Source organism: Polyodon spathula, chromosome 7, assembly GCF_017654505.1.
Source record: "Polyodon spathula isolate WHYD16114869_AA chromosome 7, ASM1765450v1, whole genome shotgun sequence".
Lineage (NCBI taxonomy): Eukaryota > Metazoa > Chordata > Actinopteri > Acipenseriformes > Polyodontidae > Polyodon > Polyodon spathula.
In genome coordinates this window covers 11,345,118-11,366,548 of record NC_054540.1, presented here as the reverse complement: position 1 = coordinate 11,366,548, position 21,431 = coordinate 11,345,118, and the positions used below count along the sequence as shown (strand labels likewise).

General features: G+C 34.7%; 1 protein-coding gene across 6 annotated transcripts in view; it reads right to left on the bottom strand.

Moving 5' to 3' along the window:
- foxp2 (forkhead box P2) overlaps positions 1 to 20,966 on the bottom strand; it is a 147,157-nt gene extending 126,191 nt beyond the window's left edge. For 2 of the 6 annotated variants that reach the window (XM_041254521.1, XM_041254526.1), the window contains exons 1-3: positions 20,769 to 20,965; positions 2,598 to 2,641; positions 548 to 636 (exon numbers count right to left, since the gene is read on the bottom strand). The gene's annotated coding sequence lies outside the window, so the exon portion shown is untranslated. Of the gene's footprint in view, positions 1 to 547; positions 637 to 2,597; positions 2,642 to 20,768 lie in introns of all 6 variants that reach the window. The other 4 variants (XM_041254524.1, XM_041254525.1, XM_041254527.1 and 1 more) reach the window with 4 other exon arrangements.
- Between the last annotated feature and the right edge of the window lie 465 nt (positions 20,967 to 21,431).

The window sequence follows — 21,431 nt, the reverse complement described above, 5'->3', positions numbered from 1 at the left end:
CACAATCAGAAAATAAACACATTTCTTTTGCAGAGATACTTTATACCCTTTTCCCTGCCTTAGTGACAAAATACTCCTATTATCACACAGGTCTCTAAAGGAAGTATCTGTAAAGCTGATGGCATGCAACGTTCAGCACAAGCCCACAGTAGCCAGGACTACTATTCAGCAAGTGGTCGACAGTCTTCCCTTTACCATTTTGTAAACAAATGAGCTGGAAATACACTCCCTTCAAAGAGGTATTGGGACAGATGAATAAATATACAAACACAATGACTGGTGTCAGGATGGAAACAGGGATGTTCAACCTTTTAAAAATGTAATAGGTTATTTTAAAAGAAAAAAGAATACTTCTAGAAGTTCTTTTTTAAACAAACACATGTGTACAATAAACCACACAACAAATGGATCTTTAACTTTAAATAACTAAAATACGCATGATAAGCTCAAATTTTATGCACAGGGTCCCATGCAAAACATTTACTATTTTAAATAAATAAATAAATATTTTTTTTCTTTTTTTTGTTTGTTTGTTTTGTTTACTTACCACCACAATTTGGCTTCAGTGTGTCTGCCTCTTCTCACTCTACAGCCTTTTGCTATGGCAACATCAATCCCATGTTTTTTTCTTTTTTTCTGTAAAGAAAAACACAAACATTTAGTTTGTTTCTTTGTTTATCTTGGTTCTGTGGTTATGCTTAAGATGAGATGTGTATGTTGAAATTGAAAACATTTTCAGAAACAGCAACATTAGCTATGTCCATGCTTTTGAACATAAGGCACCAGATACAGCACTTTTTATTTTTTAAAAAGTTCTTTACATATAAAATAAAATAATGAATAAATACATAAATCAACCTGTGCCCTATAAATTATTGTAAGTACATAGATAATCTTCTGTAACAGAATTTGTATCAGTTAACAAATCACAAACATCCCAACAATACATTTAGTTTTGGTGAAATTATAGACGTACACAGAATATACGTGGAGTTTGTGCTTTATGTTTGCACTGGATTGCACCGCTCCCCCTATGTGTTGTGTTTCATAATGGGATTGACAGCGCCTGCATTTCCAATAAGCCTCCCCTAACCTGGTTAGTTTGAGATAGTCACCCCTATCTGTGCAGTCATCAAAATCGCACAAAGCCAACATGCAATTTGACCACACCCTGAAAGTTATGCCAACCACTGACACGAACAGACTTAAAAGGACAGGGCAAAGTACGTCCTCAAAATCGCATTGCAGGGCAAAGACAGTGTGCTCCCATTTGTCCCAAGCTTCTTCATCAAAATCGGGCAAACACGTGTTGCCCCTTCATCAAAAATCAGGCCCTATATGCAAGTTTAGAACAATTTTGAGCATTTTGGTCTTTAAAACAATATAAAACTATGCAGTTTTCTTCACTGTAAAACCAACTATGCTGTTGTATTATAAAAATTACAAAAACACACCAGGGGGCGAGGTGGCAGGGGGCATGGACAAGGCAAAAATAAATAAATAAATAAATAAATAGACAAATAAATAAATACATTCTAGTCAATAAATACCAAACATTTCAAAATTTAAAAGAAAACAAAAGTAACGCCAGCCCTCAACAGGATCATTTGCATTGCGCTACACTACACTACAGACTCTATAGAATTGTATACTGAACCAATGTACTTCTGTGGTAGTCTAGGCAGGCACTGTCAAAACACTTCATTTATTTGAAATTCAATATTTGAAATATATAGAGAAACGTTGGCTGTGTGTGGGTATGACTTGCACTGTCACATTATGCCTCAATCTTGCTCTACAGAAGCATTTTACAGTAGTTTTTAGTTAAAATTCTCTGAGCGCTGGATGTGGAAGCAGTTATCTCATTTGTTTGTGTCTGTGTTATCTCTGTGGTGCATGGGGCCTTTTTTCGGCGTCATTTGGCTCCTATCGGTCTCACTCGGCCATTGAAAGGTTTTCTCTGCTTTTTCCGGAGAAAAAACGACTAGAGACCTGTGCTTTACGTCTTTCTGATGATGTCATACAGCGTCCGACATCGGACTAGAAAGGGCAAATTGTAATGTCGGACCTGGTCTGACATACGACTGCAAAGGGTTAATGTTATTTCTCTTCTGTACTGTAGGGGTTTGGACCCTTGAAAGGAAAATGTTTGCTTTTTAAAAAAAATTACAGATCAGCAAAGAATACAGAAACAAAACCAGCATCAAATGTGACTACTGCTACAGAACCTTACAACATCTATACATAATCCTCTCATAATATCATTCAAAACAATAGGCTAGTAGGCCTATTATAAACACACTGCAAGACAATATGTAATTGCAATCTATTGTCTTTATCACTGAAGCTGCCACTTCATTTGATCATCAAGTAATCACTCGTGATAAGGTGGCGTTGCCCACATACTAAAAATTCCCCTGGGCCCATGAAGGCTTGGCAGCCCTGGGCATAATGATACGTACAACCCAGGTGCCATATATAAATAGGCTGAATGGTGCAATTGGCATACTTAAATAATAATTTCAGAAACTGGTGCATTTAAAAAATATTAATCTCCAAAAACAGCTTTACTATAATCCTTTTTAACCTAAACCTACCTTATGTCTTTGTTATTCAGAGCTCCACCTGGGGGAAGTTACTCCTGGGAAGATAAGGAAGGTGAGTGAAAAAATATTGTCTGAATAAAAGATCTGTAGTATACCGTCCTTTTAACTTTGTAGAAAGGAAAGTACTGTGTGTTTCTCCAAATCAATTAAATTAATTTCCAGATATATTTCACAATACAGGTACAACAACTGTATGTAGTCATTTTTACCATTCATTTGTATTTACTACAGGCACTTTGCACAGAATTCTGTGATCTTTAGGCTGTAACTACATACATTAACAACATGGATTTTCCATGATCATATTATTTTGTTTTATGTACATGTATTAAATAATGTAACATTGTAGGTACACATGTACATACAGTCCAGTTAATGTACCTGTACCCACAGAATATTACCATTATTAAAAACAAACAAAAAATGTTCATTGTATCTCGTCAAACAGCTAGTTTCTTAAAATTTTGGGCCATAGCTCAACCAGTAATTGATTTCCACCCAGTGGGTTCTGGGAATGTCATTATTTTATGTTTTAAGTTCCATTAATACATTTCTGCTTTTTCTTCTTCTTCCCAGGCTCTTTATTCATGTTTAGTTAACTCTCTATCCAAAACACTCAGCCTTTCAGCTGCTTTTGCCTGTCATATATTGTTGAACTTGTGCGACTCAAAACCCCCTGCAATGTTAACAAGAAACAAGTTACTTTACCTTTGCTGTATTCTGTTTTTTTTTTTTTTTTTTTTAACAAAATGTATTTGTTTTTATTCATGCATCACATGAATAAACTAGAGTGACAGAGATCGAATGATTCTTGCTGTGTAAAGGGAACAGAACACCCTGGACTAAATGTCACGACAGTGTATTCCCAGGGTTAGGTGGAAGTCAGCCATCTAGAAAGGGGGCAGAGCTATGGTACACGAAACCAATGACCCGGAAAGGTCATGGGTGACATTACAAAAAGCGGATGTAGTGATGTGATCTGTTCCTTTGTGAATGCTTACGTTAAAAATGACCAGAAGAACCTGTGCTGTGAAACGTGAGTGTTTTGTTTGTCTGTCGTTAATAAATACTGGTTTGTAATTGTTTGGACGGCTAACACAGTCCGGAGCCAACACTGCCCTTTTGTTGTCACTAAATAACTGTATTCACCATGAGCACTAGAGCACACACTGTGGACTGGTGTTTGTGCCTGTGTAAAGGTTACATGTGGGTGAACTAAAAACAGGACTGTTATTTTGGGGCCAACCCGCGGATTACAAATAAGCAATCCACACCGCTGTATTGCTGCATTACCATTGTTATTATTTACTGTTGTTTTGCTATCAGGCCATTGGAAATAAAAACCATTAAAACAACATTGCACCTGGATTATAAGTGTCTGTCTGTTTATTGATCACCTCCACCTGAAATCAGGCAGACCTTGCTGTTGCGAAGTTACGGTTTTAGAATTGCAAACTGACAAAATTGCATAGGTGTTTCAGCATAAAATTTTATACATTTACTTACTGAACATGCCTTAATTACAAACACATGCAAGTAGCACAGAATGGCACAACCAGTACCAATGGCATCTCTGCACAGTGCTACACCTAGAATTCCTATGTGTAGTTTATTAAAGGAAAGTGTTAACCAAGTCATTTACGCTAGTTTATAAATATTTATATATTTTTTTACTTTAAATATTGGGGCAAGTTTTGCACTTGCTTCGGATCGGGTACATTGTTATCTTTAACAAAGGCTAACTGTGCACAGAATGATGGGGAGAGTAATACTAGCAAAAACATTTGCATTAGCTTATGATTTCCATTACGTGCCTTTAAAGTAAGATGATACTGCGAAAGAAAGACTGCGACTCTTTTGTCATTTTTTAAACACAGATAAGCTTATCTGACTTAGAAAAACTAAAAACGATGCAAAAAAATTCCTAATTGGTATGATTTTGAGCAGTACACATCAAGCTTCAATATTAAAGCTGAAAATTAAATTTCAATAAAGAACATGTTTTTAATGAAAAACAACAACATTCTAGCTTACTTCACTAAAGCAAAAACTTTTTTTTTATTTTGAATAACAGCAAAATTTTATTTAGTTGGTGTTGAACTTAACCTGTTCATGGCCCCGCAATAACATGACCCTACCAACTTCCTTTTTAAAAAAAAATACATTTCCGTTTGGCTCTCTCTTGCCTTTTGTTCAATTCATATACATTTAATTAATACAGAATTAAAACAAACTAAAACTAACAACTACCGAGCTGGTATTTAATTAATCATAGTTTTAGTCTCCACAAACTGGTCAGCATCTCCTGTTGCAGTCACAATGCTGCTAGCATTAGCTCTTGTAAATAGTACAGTGCAGACAATGGGTCAAACCAATGTTTGTGTAGTGTGCGTTTAATTGTGTTTTATTTTTTTTTATCAATGTCGGACTTCTGGCGTCTTCAGAATGTTTTTCTAATAATATTTTAAACCATTTAAAAGGCAAAACTGCAACAAAACACAGAATAATAGTGTATAACAGAGAATAATGGGGGGTGTGTAAAAGTGTGTGGGGGGGGGGGGGGGGGGGGGGGGTAAAATGCATAGTTTGACTCCCCTGTGCCTTATTTTACAGTTTTCCCATGATAAATAATACCACCCCACCCTGATTCTTCTGGCATTTCTACACAAGATAATTCCAAGTACTACATCTACAGTTTTTACCAATAAAACTTAATAAATAAAAATTAATAAAAGCATATTAAACTATCTAATATACTATACAAGGCAATGTTCTCCTGTAACACTTGTTACGTGAATAGCTTTGTTATAATAACTTTGCCTTAACGAAAGTTTAAATAAGGCTCAATTGTGACCCATTATAACCAGGGCCGGATAAACCCATCGCTGGGTCCTAGGCAAGCATAAACTAGCGGGCCCCGTACCCCTGAACAAACAAACAAGCAATCACACACACACACACACACACACACACACACACACACACACACACACACACACACACACACACACACACACACACACACACACACACACACACACACACACACACACACACACACACACACACACACACACCTCTATACATTATAGAATTTATAATTAGCCCTCTACCCTCTTACAACAGGTATAATTCTCAATTTGAAGTTATTATGAATGAATAACAGAAAATTACACTGTAGGGGATGTGCTAAATACATTTCAAAATAAAACCGGAAACCGAAAAAAAAAATGAAGCCTAGGTTAAATCCATGTAGCACAGCTCGGCAACGGCTTTTCTTGACTTACTGAATAAAAAGGCAACAGTTCAAACAAACAAGGAACACCATATGAAGTTGAATAACTTTTGCTCACACACTTGTTCACTAACAGTAGCTCCACAATAGTCCACGAAAATAAACAGTAAAAAACAAAAATACCTGTTGTGTAGTCAAATGCGTTAGTTCACTGCACGCAAAATCGGCAATAATGTTTTTTTGATCGGGTGGGTTTTGAAAGAAAATGCCCTTTTCTCTACAGCAGAGAAATCGCCTAGGTTTTGTCATACAAATAAATTCAGGTGTTAGGCTACATATGGTAGTTTTCTGGATGATTTCATGCTGACATAGCTGCATTTTTCAAAGGCTGTTGGACGTGAACAGTTGAAGTTTCTGAACAGTATTCACATGTAATAAAATGTGTTTTAAAAAGAAAAAAATATAAAAGGTTACTTTAAAATCAAGCATTCCATGTATTATTGAGCAACGCAGGAGACTGAATGTGCTGTATATCTAGAAAATCACTGAAAATCATTTTCTGTTTTATTTTGCCTTCTTTACCATATTTGTTGCACACTGCAGCACAACTCAAATGGCAGTGCTTGAGAGCACAGTCAGGCTCAGGCATTGAAATATGGCTCATGCATGTCCAACGATCTTTGAAAAAACTGCCTCTGCACAGGCAAGGAATCATGTGGGGATACAGAATTCTGTGGGGTACATAAATCCACCTAACACTTGCCAGAACAATGTGATTTTGAGATACATGTCTTGGTTCGAATGTCAGTGAGTGAAGTTTTTTTTCCCCCAGTTTAAGTGCAAATCTGTGTATGTTTAAAAACGATAAACCACAAATACTGCGATTGTTTCTTATAAGCAGTTTAAAAAAAAAAAAAAAAAAAGTAATTTCTACTGCCAACCAGAAACCCTACAGACTTTGCTGAGCAGTTCTATGGCTGTTGTCTGTTCTTATACTTTCAGTAGAAATATGCTGTAGGCCTTCAACACAAATATTATGACATCTAGATAATGATGCCTGCAGCCATAAACCCGAAGCTGCTAGGCCTGGTCAGTACCTGAATTGCTGAACAAGGTGGTGGTGTAATCTTCCCTCTGGGCTGATAGCCGATGTTCTTTCTTATGATGGGACAATAAACCGAGGACCTGTCTACTCTACTCACTTCCCTACACTCTACATTTTTAAGGGTGGGTATGACAATGCTGACGTTCTAATTTAATTCAGTGATGGGCAAAAATACAGTCTTGGCTAAATTACCTTTAGAAACAAGATGCTTGATCTCAGATGATCAATCCTGAGAATATCTTTTTCAATTACTTATAAATGGGGAAAACAATTCTGTACATTGTATAGTGAGTATTTCCCTTTCCACAAGAAATCTATGCCGTTTTACCTTTTGCCATATCTGAAAGAAAATATATGAGCAATAATTACCCAGTTTATATTCTCGGAAACATGTGGTATGAGCAATACATTAAAAGTAACTGTACCAAACAAACACAGGACTGAACCAAGACACTCATGTTTAAACTTGAAGTACTTAACACACCCTCAGGAAATGCTTACACATGCTCCTGACTTTTTGTTGGAATTACTGAAGCCCCATAGCACATACGTGTGGTGAACCCTCCCTTCTTTTCTTATACACAAAACCAAAGTGTCTTTCCCTGAAAATCTGAAAACAATTCTGAACGTCAGAACTATAACAGAGCGCCTGCCTTTAACTATTTAATATTGTTCATACCATCCTTTATAAAAACGCAATTGCAGATGCATAACTGACTCTTTATAACTGATCCTCAAACTAAAAAAAGACAAAGATAAGTAGCATTACAAAACAAACAAATACAATTTATTCCAGGGTCACAGGGGTATGAAATATTCAGTTATACAATGGCTAAGAGAAAAAAATGTCAGCACAGTATTCCTTTTTTTTATCATGTTTTATTGCTAAAACAATATAAAAAAGTGTGCATAATCAGATGAAAAATGGACTGTGTGTATTTAAAAAAATAATAATAATAATCCAATCAGACATGGGTACCACTAAATGGTATGTGTCACCAAAAGGATTGCCAAAGGGAAGCAGAATACAATAAATATGGTTGACTGCCAAAACAGTTGGGAAATGGAAAGGCCAGTTACAGTAAACACAGTAAACAAAACAACCTGAGAGTTTAAAGAAATAATTATGTTTCAGACTAAGAAAGTTACAATGGAGCATTGGGAGTATCTGCAGTATAGGCTGAAACAGGGGAGCAGCACAACCCAAAATCACCCACAAAATGCACGTTCATGTGCTGTGTCCACATTTTTTTAGGAGAAGAATTCAATCAAATCTGAACAGGCCATGTTAATGCCTAATCATTTTAGTTTTTATAAATACTGTAACTGTGGCAAAAATCTTTAAGATAAAACTGGCTAAGCCTCTCTGGTAGTTTATATAGTTCACTGATCTACAAAATGTCATAGTGAAGTATTCCTAAATGAAATGCAAATTCATCAAGAGATTTAAAAAGACAAAACATTATCATTTTATTGTAGTATACTGCAGTTATGTGATTGTAAAAAATCAGAAATTATAATGTGGATAGTTGCAATTCAACCATAGTTCAAGATGCAGGTAAAACAATGTTGCAACCTTTAAAAAGTAAGCCTTTTTTTTTTTAAAAGAACACTGTAGTCATTGTCTTTCCATTATGTAGGTCTATGTATTATCTGTTTTAAAAAATCAAAGGAAATATTTGCATAGTCACAGAAATATTTAACAGTGCATTTGATGACATTGCACCTGCTATGATACTAATCACACTGGCGTCTTGAGTATATTTTCTGCCTTGACATCTGTATAAAAAGAACCAGAGGATCAAGTGAAGACTCCACAACTAAATGCTGTAGGTTGTATCAATGGTTAAACAAAACTCTACTTTTAAAAAGCTAGAAAATAAAAATGTACCTAATGTCATTGCAATATTTCTCTCCCTAACGCAGCAATCCCTCGTCATTAAAAAGTAACCTTTAATGTCTGACTTTTTACATTTGACTGTGTCCTTCATTAAATATTTTTCTAAAGCGAAGTCTCTGACACAAAGACAAACTGGTGAATTGCCTAGATGTTACTATGATCCTTTTTAAGAATTCAAATGACCCCTACAGGCAACTGACAACTGCTGGATCCTGTGGAATGTGCTTTCTGAACTGTACAAAAGCCTTCAGCCTGCAGTGCACTGCTGCAAACAAAAACTGCCACGTGAAATTATTTTTAAGGTTTGATTTTACAAAAGTGTTGCACAGATTTTTGTTTGCACTGTACACAAAATAAACTGTGAATTTCATTTCAAAGTGATGCAACGGGTGAAGATTTAAATGCCAATTTCAATTCTTGTAGTTGTGTGTAATGTAATGCAGTATTGTGGACATACCAAATATGTTTTCTTGATTAGCTATACAGTGTCCAAATGAACCGAATATAAAATTACATTTGCACATTTAACATCTAAACATTTATTAGTATATACTTATGTTAAACATGTGATCACAATAAATGCCTGTACAACACCTATTAATTATAGAAATTAAGCTTTTAAAAAAACAATTTCTGTAACTCACTAGGCATTAATATAGTAGACCTGAGAAAATGGAATGTTAGCCATTTAACATCTGTATATTCTGTCTCTGAATCAGACTATTAACAGCTGCATACTTGCTCAGTTTACAATACTCTCTTTTGCTAAAAATGGGATGTAACAGGAAGAAGCAGGGGCAAATGCCTTATCTATGTAAGTTGAGCAATTCAGCTTGAACAAAGATTGTCTTCAAACTCATTCTATTCATTGCTGGACATGTAATTATCCTCAGTTCATAGTCTAGACATTACTGCTTTCAGAGTATTTAAGACCCGCTTGGAACATACATGCGGCTCTAAGCAAGCAATGCCAAATCTGGTCCAGATAAATTAGCAAAGAATACAATAAAAGACACAATAAAAAAACGTTATCCTCCAAACCTTAGAGCTGCCGCTAAATTAGATTTCTTTGAAATGCAGATCAGTGGAACTAGACTAGTGAATTTTAGCTGCTGTCAACATCATAACAAAATACAAATACAATTGTTCACTGGCCGTATCTCCTTGATTCCATCTGCTGCCTTGTTATTTACTTTTCTTGATTTACTATGCAGATCTAAATAAGATACATCAAGGAGGGCTTACAATACAATGGCTTCTTAAGCTTTACATCAAGGTATTTGAAACTGAAGCTCTGAAAGGACTGCCATCAAAGACATATCTCTAATGAACTTCCATATCAGAGAGGTGTTGGTATTTAATACTGCTGTGAAAAGGAAGAGCTACAAATCACAGCAGTCTATGGAAGCAAACGTCTACATGTCCTGATGAGATTAACACACTGTAGGCACTCGGCAGAAAATCAAGACTAATTGCTGTTAAGGTGCATTACCAGCAAAGGTTTATGCTTTGGACCAAAACGACTTTTACACTGACCAGTCATGCTGCCAGGGCATAGCAAGACACTCAAACATCAGATGAGACACGTGGCTCAAAAAGTTGTCTTAAAAGGGCAAAGAGCAAATTTTGTTCATTATCTGAGCAAAATGGACACTTGATCAGAAAAGGGCAAACTGGAGGTAACTTGAAGCCAGAGACCTTTGTCAAAATCAGACGTGTTTTCCTTTATTAAAGTGATTCCACAACAATTTGTATTTAATAATTTAATTTATTTTATTTAGGAAAACAAATTTAAAAGTACATTTCATGGTGCAATTCCAGAATCTGAGTTGACAGCATGTAAAGATGAAGCGAAATGCATAGGTGAAACAATGCATCATTGATATATCACTGAGTAAAATGTAGCCACAATTCAAAATAAACACTAGTGAACATTTGTATTGATTTATTTATTTTTTAACGACGAGAACCATGAACAAAAATGTAATAAAAAAATGTAAAAAAAAATTTAAAACACTTGTTTCTGTTGTGTGCAAGATCCAGCATGTTATGTACTGTACCAGTGATCAATCGTCCCCAAACCAAACTAGACATGTTCTAAGCACAAGTGGCTGGAAAGCATGCTATAGGCTTGCCAGATGATGAAGCTGAGTTATACAGTGTATGGCAGCCCCACATGGCGATCATTAGCTCCTGGGCATGTCACACTTCACAAGTAGCCTACAGTCAGTGACAGCAAACACCTTTCCTTATCTTCTAGCCTTTAAAAGACTCTGCTTCATTCCCGTTTCAAAATTGCAGGCAGACTTCCAGAAATAAAGCCCAAAACAGAAGCAACATCCCATAGCTACACTACAAAACCCACAGTTGTCTTTTGCTCGGTCTCATTCCAAATGGGCTGTGTTCCAGACTCATTTGCAACCACAAGGGACCACTGCCTTTCCTTGTTTAATTAAATGACAAAACTACTTATTTGCATATGCAAAAGGAAATCAGGTGTTGTAACAGGTTTGACTCCTCTTGACCTAAAACATGTAAAAAAAATAATGCTGATAAATAAAGTTTATCAGCAACAGCTGCCCCCCCCAAGGTATTTGGGCTCTGATGGGTACTCAAACCTCCACAATTCGTGCTGCTGGTTGCCAGAAGTGACCATTTAAATTAAAAAAACTACTCATTAAATATAACAGACATCAACCATTGTATTGCTGTATCCATATGGTGTAGCTGTTTACTTCAAAAGTAGTGATATCAAAACTGAAGCCTTCTGACCTGTGATTACTGTGAGGCTCTCAAACAGTGTAATTACCTCTGTCAGGAATGCACCATTTATTTGATCACCTCTCAGGGGATTAACATCTGATGCTATAGTCCAACATAAAAGGCTAAAAACAGGTACTAAAATATATTATTCAATGTGTTTTGGTTACAGAGAAGATGAACTATTTAACTATTACTACAATTTAACTATTTAAATTGTTATTTTTACTGTTTATTTTGCGATTTTGTTTTTCAACCCTCAACCCGCATCAGAGTTCAAAGGTTAATGTGTCACTATTTTATTTTTATTTTTTTTATTGTTCGAGTTTATTATTTGAGTGTTGAAGTTGTGGGTGCATCTGGTAATTTTGCAGCCTGTTTTCTCCTCTTTCAGAGACACATCTGAACTTATCTAGCATGATGAATTATGAATGACAAATGACAAAAGTATTTTGAAATGTAATTCATGTCAGCCGCAAATGCAAATTTTCTGGTCTTGCATGCTTTCCCTTGACTGTAGAAAGCATACAGTACAGGAAAAAAATAAAACGTAAAATGTGCTGAATAAATTAACAATAAACATAAACGGGTTAATTTAATTATCTAAACAGTTCAGGATCTAATTACCATTGCTTTTAAAATGTAATTGTTGCAAAACTAATTTCATTGTATTTTTTGCCTGCAGTAATGTAAATAAGTGTGTCTATAAATCACTCCTGGGGAAACACCCCAGCTGGATTAATAAACAGTCCAGTTAGATGTGGGGACTTGGAGCTACCACGCTACATCCATAAAATAGACCCTTATGCCCCCCCCCCCCCCCCCCCCCCCCAAACTACAATCATTTTAAATGTAATAAGCAGGTAGAGCATTTGAGGAGTTTTAAATCATAATAATTTCACAAACTGTTAAAATTATTGCACACAGCTTCTCCAGTAGACACTGCAAAGGGTTACAAAATACATTCTAATAGTAAAACCAAAATAATAATATACTGAAAATCGTAGCCAATTCCTTCGCCTCCATGTACTGTATATATTGGCGAATGACTTACTGTTTATTTCTTGTGTTCTTTTGAGTTAACTGGTTTTCAAAGCCAAGTCAGATTTCCATATTTTTCATTACATTTTTTCACTTTTAGTTGTTTTCAGACTGAAGGAACGAACCTGAGACTGTACATGACCCTTCATGAGCGTTGTAACTTGTTCTGGAACTATGCTAGCAAAAGTTAGCACCATATGCCTGAAGCCCCAAGCTTGATGCTCTTTTTCACAGCCTAATGTGTTTGTCAAAAGACGTTACTATCACAAATCTGTTTTCTTCAAATATATGTAGATAATATAATAATAATAATAATAATAATAATAATAATAATAATAATAATAATAATAATAATAATTTTTACTTTAACACCCATCAAATGGGGTTGGGGGGGGTTTTTTTTACTAAGAGATTACTGTTATTATCAGACTCTAATGACCATTATCAAATGTCCTTTCATAAACATGATATTCTCAGATGCAACAGTGACAGAAAGTCGGAAATTGAGTTCTATCAAGGTCAGGTAAATGGTAGACATGGAAAACACAGCACTCCATTGCTGTACTGACAGCACACCTCAATCCAAGCCTCTGTCTGCTATGCACACTCAGCTGCAAAAGCTTTGCATTCATTTTGTCTTCTTTTGAGCTGAGATAGCAAAATCAAGTGTCAATTAGTGGGAGCTGTGATGTATTTTTGTCTGACAATTATTGTCCACTGGGAGTTGAGAACACAAAATATATATATATATATATATATATATATATATATATATATATATATATATATATATATATATATATATATATATATATATACACACACACACACGTATACCCGTTATATATGGTTATATAAACTAACCCATTTTATCTTGCTTTTAATACTGTATAAATACTGTATAAATACAAAATGTTTTACATATCACAAATCACTGAACGGAGATGTAGGCCATTGTTACTATTGAAATTACATTACCAATGCATGCAAAGTAGTAAATGTTGTAAGCTTTTTGAATACAAGTAACATTTTTTTTTTTTTTTAATAAATAACAATTAAATTCTCATGTATTTACTACTATTACTTTATCAAGGAAAAACTCTCTCCCTGATGTCACATCTCATTCCTTAGTCCTGGGAGACAGACAGGTCGTGCAATAGGCATTCATTCAGTGCCGCTGGTATTTTTCCCTTGTCTTCGCATTTAAGTAATTCTTTACACATTGTTCTCTTCTGTGACTTCTCATATGGAACTTGGCTCCCTACACAAGAGAATTACTACTGCTTACTTGTGTCACCGTGTTTAAAAAAACAGCTTTTGACGTGTGCACATACTATAAAATAGTTAAGTATAAAGACACACTACAGTAGCAAACTCAAAATGTAAATCAAATGAAAGCAGATCTAATTTCCCTACGTGTCTTTGTTTTCCAGTTGAAATTTTGAATGGTTTATAAAAAATAAACTTTTTTCCCCCTCTTTTGTCCTCATCGGTGCCAATCGGTGATACTGCTGGAGAGTGTAAAGAGATCCCATTTATACAATTGGAGGACTGGATGCACACTATTTCATTTATTAGTCTCTTGGGCTTAGGTTGGATTGCGACCCATCTGGCTCGGTTCATCAGTTGTAACCTCAGAAAATCTAAAAACAAGTCTAATGTGTTACTATCAATACCTACTGCTTTAAATTTGAAATATGAAACGAATGTAAATCAATGTTTTTTGTTTCTTCTTTTGTGTGCCACAAGGCCTATACTGAATCCTCAATTCCTCAAAAATGTGTGCTGACTTCTCATGAATTCATTATACAATTTATTTTATATAAAAAAATCTTTATTGTACTTGCATGGAATAAGACCCTTTGAATGAACATTTTACAGTATTCTCATGTACCTAAACTTATTTCCTCATTAAACTTACATTTAGTGGGTCAATTGCTGCATACCAGTGATTCAGTCACACCAAGTGGACTAAAATGCGGACTAGAAAATCCTGCAAATCTGTACTAACTTAATCCTGATTGCAGCGCACCAAACAGATGATCCTGGTAATTGGTTTAACTGAACGGAACAAGTTAGATCGATACTAACCAACAGCTATGGCCAAAAGTTTTGCATCACGTTATAGAATTAGCACATGTTGCTTCATAAAGCAGAATGAAACCTGCTGCATAATGTTACGTAATTACATACCGCTTTGTAGTTTTTCATGTATTTAAAACAAAAAACTGACAATTTTGTAGTTTCTTTGACTGCATGATGTTGAATAAAATATCTAAATTATCTTCATAGTTTTTTTTTCAAACCGACGGATCAGATCATACTTGCATTTCAGCTGCCGACACTGCTGTATAGGCACAGAAAAGTTTAAATGTGTAATAAAGGACCATTAGCTATTTATAGTTAAAGCATATTAACTGAAATTATGTTGCGCTAAACTGAAAACAGTATCAAAAGGTACAGGGATAAAAAGTTTATTTAAAAATGTAGGGCATACATATATTGTGAAATACTTTATTCTCATGGTTTTGACTGCTCGAACGTGATGGATATAAGAAATGTACAAAATAAAATACTAAGTTAATCCACTTGAACAGGATCATCATAAATCTGACTTGGTATGCTGCATTCGGGAGTTTGTTTAGCTTGTTTCATCTGTTATATTTAACAGATGGTCTACCCATGAAGATTAACGTCTGATACGCTGCAATCAGGATTAGAAGGTGTACTAACTTTAGTCTAATCAAGTGGACTAAACCTGCTTAATCCACTAGTTAAAAACATCGAGTAGACTAAATTTGGTACGCTGCAATTTACAGTGTGTCAAATTATTATTTTTATTATCAATTATTATTTTTCACCCAGGAACTTGAAAGTAGATGTCAGTGATCTACCGACCTCTGGAGGACAAAGGCCAGCCTTGCAGGTGTCCACTCTCATCTTACTGGGCGTCTGGCCAGCATGGTTCCTAACCCACGGTAGTGCCAGAGCTAATGTGACGCGCCCTTCGGAGTCCCCAGTGAAGACCGGCTACTTCACACAGCCAGGACATGAAACTGTTCTGTATGACTCACCCTGCACACCATGCGGCTGCACTTCTACCAGGTGAGCCACTTGGGGACCCCATTATTTACACCCTTAAGCAAAAATGGTTATGTTACTCACAGTGTAAAACAAAAAAAAAAAAAAGATTTTAGAAGTTGCACAGATCTTGATGAATAACAAGTTTTCCAGTGACATAAACCTTTTTCCAGTGACATACACCTCTGCCATACCTGTAAATACAGAATTAGAGCAATTTGTATGAAAAACAAGATCACCAGGACCTCTTTCTTTGTATCTCTTGAGTAAAATAAATAAATAAATTATTATTATTAATAATAATAATAATAATAATAATAATAATAATAATAATAATAATAATAATAATAATAATACTGAGATTTCCTCACCCCCTTCCCCAAAAAATACATGTATCTATTATGAAATGAGAACAGTCATCCAACATGTAAAGGTGCAGTGGAACAATTGTGTACAATTGCACACTGAAATATAATTCCTCACTGAATGTTTAATACATTTTACTATAATGTAACTTTCTGTACATGTGCTATACCAAAATCAGTTTTAGCAGCAGGCATACAAGCTTCCTCCCAAGAAGCCTTCAGTGTACAAATGTCATAAAATCTCTATGTTGGCTCACGGGAACAAGACAAAAATAAAAATATAAAAGAAAAAAGGAGTTCTTATACCTCCGTTTACATTTTGTATTCTGAGAACATGTTACAAGAAACATATATAAACGATAAGGCTGTCTGGGCAACAACCTTCTTAAAAATGTAAAACAAATACATACATTAATAATAATAATAATAATAATAATAATAATAATAATAATAATAATAATAATACATTTAGAGACCTAAGAGGAAATGTACATTTAAGTAAATAGGAATTTTGATGGTCAGGGTGCATCCTTGAGGAAAAGTTTCATACATTAGTATATCAGGAGCTACAGCTAACCTTGTTTGAAGCAGTGGAAAAGTATGACTGGTTTCATTTAAAAAATTACAACGTCTGTATAATATAAATGTGCATATTTAAGAAGAGATAATGTATGTGATATGTATTACATTAATTTATTCACTCCCCCCCCCCCCCCCAACAAAGTATCTTCTAGCTGTACAGATCTAGTCTAAAACTACCCAGCAGTGCATTTCTAACTCTAAATCACCCTAATTTAGAATGCATTGAAGCAAAAAAGACATTGCTATACTTATGTGGATAACTAAAGTCTAGGAGCCTCTTAAACATGCAATACAGCCTTTTATCAAAAGAAGTCAATCTATCTCAGGCCGACAGCTAACAGCATATGATCTGGTAAACAAATACTTTCACACGGTGCAACAGTGCCATTAAAGGCCAAAACTGTCAACACAAATTTCATTCTTGCAGGAGAAAAAATATTAACTGTTGATCACCTTTGGTTGCCTTAACTAGCATGGAGGTTGTCATGGAAACACTTCTATGAAGTTCAGTGCTAAAAACACAACCATTTCCAGTTTAATTGCTATTAGTCTTAGTACAGCGCAGTTTATTTACACTTAAAGCCCATACACTAAAACACTGAAGCAGAAAAGACAATGTTTTGACAATTGAAACCACAGTAAACAAGCTTCTGTTTTTTTATATTTTCCACAACAATGAAAATCCCTCCAAGGTTCAATAAACAATATTATATACATATATATATATATATACACACACACACACACACATACACAAAATATGTGGGAGTGAGGAGAATAAAAGCTATGCTGATGGAATCTGGAGGTCACCTGCAGTAACAGATCAATGTAATACACATTAGGTACAAATAATAGTCTATTTTAACAGTCACTACTGAAAAAATAGGGAAAATAAAAAGGAACTGAACCTTCACCAGGTACAGTAACAAATGCAATAAAAATGATTGTATCACTCAATCTGTAAGTAAATAAATACTCAAATAAGTTTATCACGCACTGGAAAGACATGCTAGTTTAGTTTGCTTTTTTCTTTCTCTTTTTTCCCCCAGGGATATTTAATTTATTTAATTATTTCTGTTTAAACCATTTTATGTAAATGGTGTATTTTATTTAATATAAATAAGTGACTGTGTTCAGCCATGGGTAAAACAAAGGCAGACACAGGATATATGTTTTACCAACTTCACATTTAGAGCTGTATTAAAAAATGTGAAGGGGTTAACTAAAATAATTAAAATGTATATTTAATATGCTGTATTGTATTAGCATACCTTGCCATATTTTATGTTTTAATAATCATATACTGTAAAATGAATTTGTTTTCACATTAAAAAAAAAATGAAAAAGTCACCTTAAATGTGAGATGCAAGCAGAAACAAGTCTGAGCTGATAAACCACCATTTGTGAATTACATTAGCTCTAAATTAGATGGAGGAAAAAGATCTGAGGAATAAGTCCCAACCAGATTATGATACAGTTATTACTCAACACAACAATGGCCAATTCTAAAATCCACACAGGTGTTATGTTACTTGCAAAGACGTAAGCCTGCCTCTCTCATATATGTATCACATATATATATATATATATAATATATATTATACTATAGATATCTATGATATGCCACTTAAATTTCGACGTTGCAAATCAGTGAAACAGTGTGCAGGCTAAGGGGAGACACCACCATTATATATATATATATAGATATATATATATATATAAATTTAATAAAAAACGTTTTTGTGCAAACATTTTTATTTGTTATGTTTTGTGCAAAAATAAACAATAAAAATGTTTGAAACACTGCAGTTTACACCACACCCCCGACCTATATTGTGTGTGGGGACAAATTTACGTTTGCTTTTTAAATGCAATTAAATTTCTGAGGATACTTTTTGTGTTGAAGTTTCACAACTTCAACTGGATTCAAATACACCTGTGTATGTGGAAGATTGGGAAAATGTTAAATGAGAATCTTTTACTTTGCACACACACACACACACACACACACACTATATATATATATATATATATATATATATATATATATATATATATATATATATATTAGACACGCACACACACACACACACACATATCTTACATACTAGAAACAACAGCAGGGCTCAGTCTTTAACAGTGTCAACTCGCCTGAGTATTTTTTTTTTTTTTTTAATATATACACATATATATATATATGTGTGTGTGTGTGTGTGTGTGTGTGTGTGTGTGTGTGTGTGCTTTAAATTACTGCTACGCCTTATTTCATCTGCTTCTAAAGTAGCCTCACTGTTTATGCCTTGCGGCTATATGTAGTCTATAGCAACTGTAGTTTACGAATGGAAAGGCTCTAAATGCCAGATCACAATTAATACTGTGGTTGTGAATTTCTGACTTCTTAAGAAATAAAGTGAAATTATATTCAGCTATGGTAAGAATTTTGGTTTCACGACCATATTTAGCATCATCAGTATATGTAATAGTATTATTCCATTAAGCCTTAAATGCCTAGCGTTTGTACGATTGACGCCGTATACAGTTATACAGTATAGCTTGTACTTAAGAATATTTATCTCCAAATTGTTTTTAAAAAACGCATAACAACAATAATAAACATAAAACAACACACGTATATTAATGATAACAATTGACAATACTGGTAATTATATTACATAGGTCATGCCAGAGTAATGAGCGATTATCTCACAACAAAAAAGTAGGAACCACTTACAAATTGTTATAAATAGAAATGCGTTAACCTGACAATTTTAAATTGTATCTACTGTATATCACGAAGCTACCCCATCCATCTATAAAAACAAATACGTTTCTTTTTATTTATTTGTTCTTAAATTAAACATCAACTACACAAACAGAGAAATCCACATTGTAATTCCACTGGTATTGTAAGTGTCAGCTGTTGTGCATGGTACTACAATGTCTTGTCAATTTCTACGTGAAAAAACACCAGTAGTTTCAAAATGCTCTTATCTTTCATCAATGTACATTCTAAATCGAAACTGTTGTCACGCTGTAATTATCTTTAAGAAAAACCTCGACGCGTTTACACTATTTACCTTTAAATACATTTATAACTTTCAATTTCTCATTCTAGACAGATTTTACAGAAATGTATTTCAAATTAGCTAGTCTACATCTGGCAACATCTGTCCGCTGATAATCAACTACAAACACAAGAGTGTAAGGTAAGTTTACAAAGTTTACAAATAACAGGAATGGCTTGACACTATATCGAATGTAAGTAAAACATACAAAATAACACAAATACAGTAGTATTGTCGAAACAGCACATTATCGAAAAAAAATACTATTCGTTCTGAAATCACCTTACAATATGTAGTAGCTCAGCATGACCACAAACGGTTACTAGTCAGCTTTATTCTGCCATGCCACTACTGGACTTGCCTTTCCCACTGAATTACACACGCTCCAGTGTGCTACGAGTGCTTCGCAATACTGTACTTTATGACTGTAAAAAATAAAGAAACAAATAAATCAGCAGATGATCTAAATCGGCTTTAAAGTAAATAGCATGAATCTCTGCTGCGTTTACAGGTGACATTGTTATACAACGCAGGTAACATCGCTACTTTCTTTCACGCTATATATAATTCTATCTATGAAATTACCTAGGCTAGACCCGATCTCATCGTAGTAAGTACCTCCTTCCAGAAAACGAGAAGAGCAATATTTCACAAAACCTGGTGATGTTGAATATGAAAAGACAGAGCGATTGGCAGTACATTAGACTTTTAAAGCCATCTGAAGTTAACCAGTTTTATTTTCTTTCTTTTTTTTATATATATAATTATTCCGAAACACAATTCAGGTCCCCGAGATATGGACATATATATATATATATATATATATATATATATATATATATATATATATATATATATATAAATAAATCTGAAAATGCACAAGCTAAACTAAAATGCAAACTGTGCTGCGTTGTTGGTCCTGGCATCCACTCGAATCAGTTGAAAAGCTCAGAAGGAACAAGTGAAGTTTGCTGGCAGCGTAGTGAGAAAAGTGAAAGTCAGAAAAGGGAGAAACTGAGTAAACTTACCAAAATGTAGATTGTTTCCTTTAAGATGACAAAAGAAACAGCCACCAGATAAGAAGTTGTTAGAGTCTTTGTAGCGGGTTCACACGTGAGAACGCAGATTAATCATAAAATAGAAAATGAACAACAAGCCGAATAAATAACAACTGAGATATTCCTCCGCTGACGCTGGGCTAAGAGATGCACGCGTTGTCTCGCGCTCTCTTCTTCAGTCACAGCTGCTGTTATTATTAATGCAAAAGAAAAGAAAGCTACACACTAAGTCATGTTAGATTGCTCTCACATGACTCACAGAGTAGCTGTAGCATGTTTTTTGCATTAGAATTCAATGTATCAAAATTTATTCAACTAGGTGTTTGGGACTAGCTTATTAGAATGTAGCCCCAGGGGAGGTACTCTCGCGGAGTTGGCTGTTGTTATTTTTTGAAGTACCTCGACCCAAGGTGACGTCACGTCCACCTGCTATGTAAACAAAAAAAAGTATTTGGAAATTGTTTGTCCCTTTTATCTGTTTTTTCTTCTTCTTTTCCTTTGGGAAAACGACAGTTAAGTTAGCCTTTTTTCACAAGGGGGCGGGGGGGCGCTCGTTACCACATCCCGGCTGTAGGCTTCGAAGCAGTTCTTTGTGTTCCAGATAAATTGACCAACTGTAAAGAAAACCAGTGG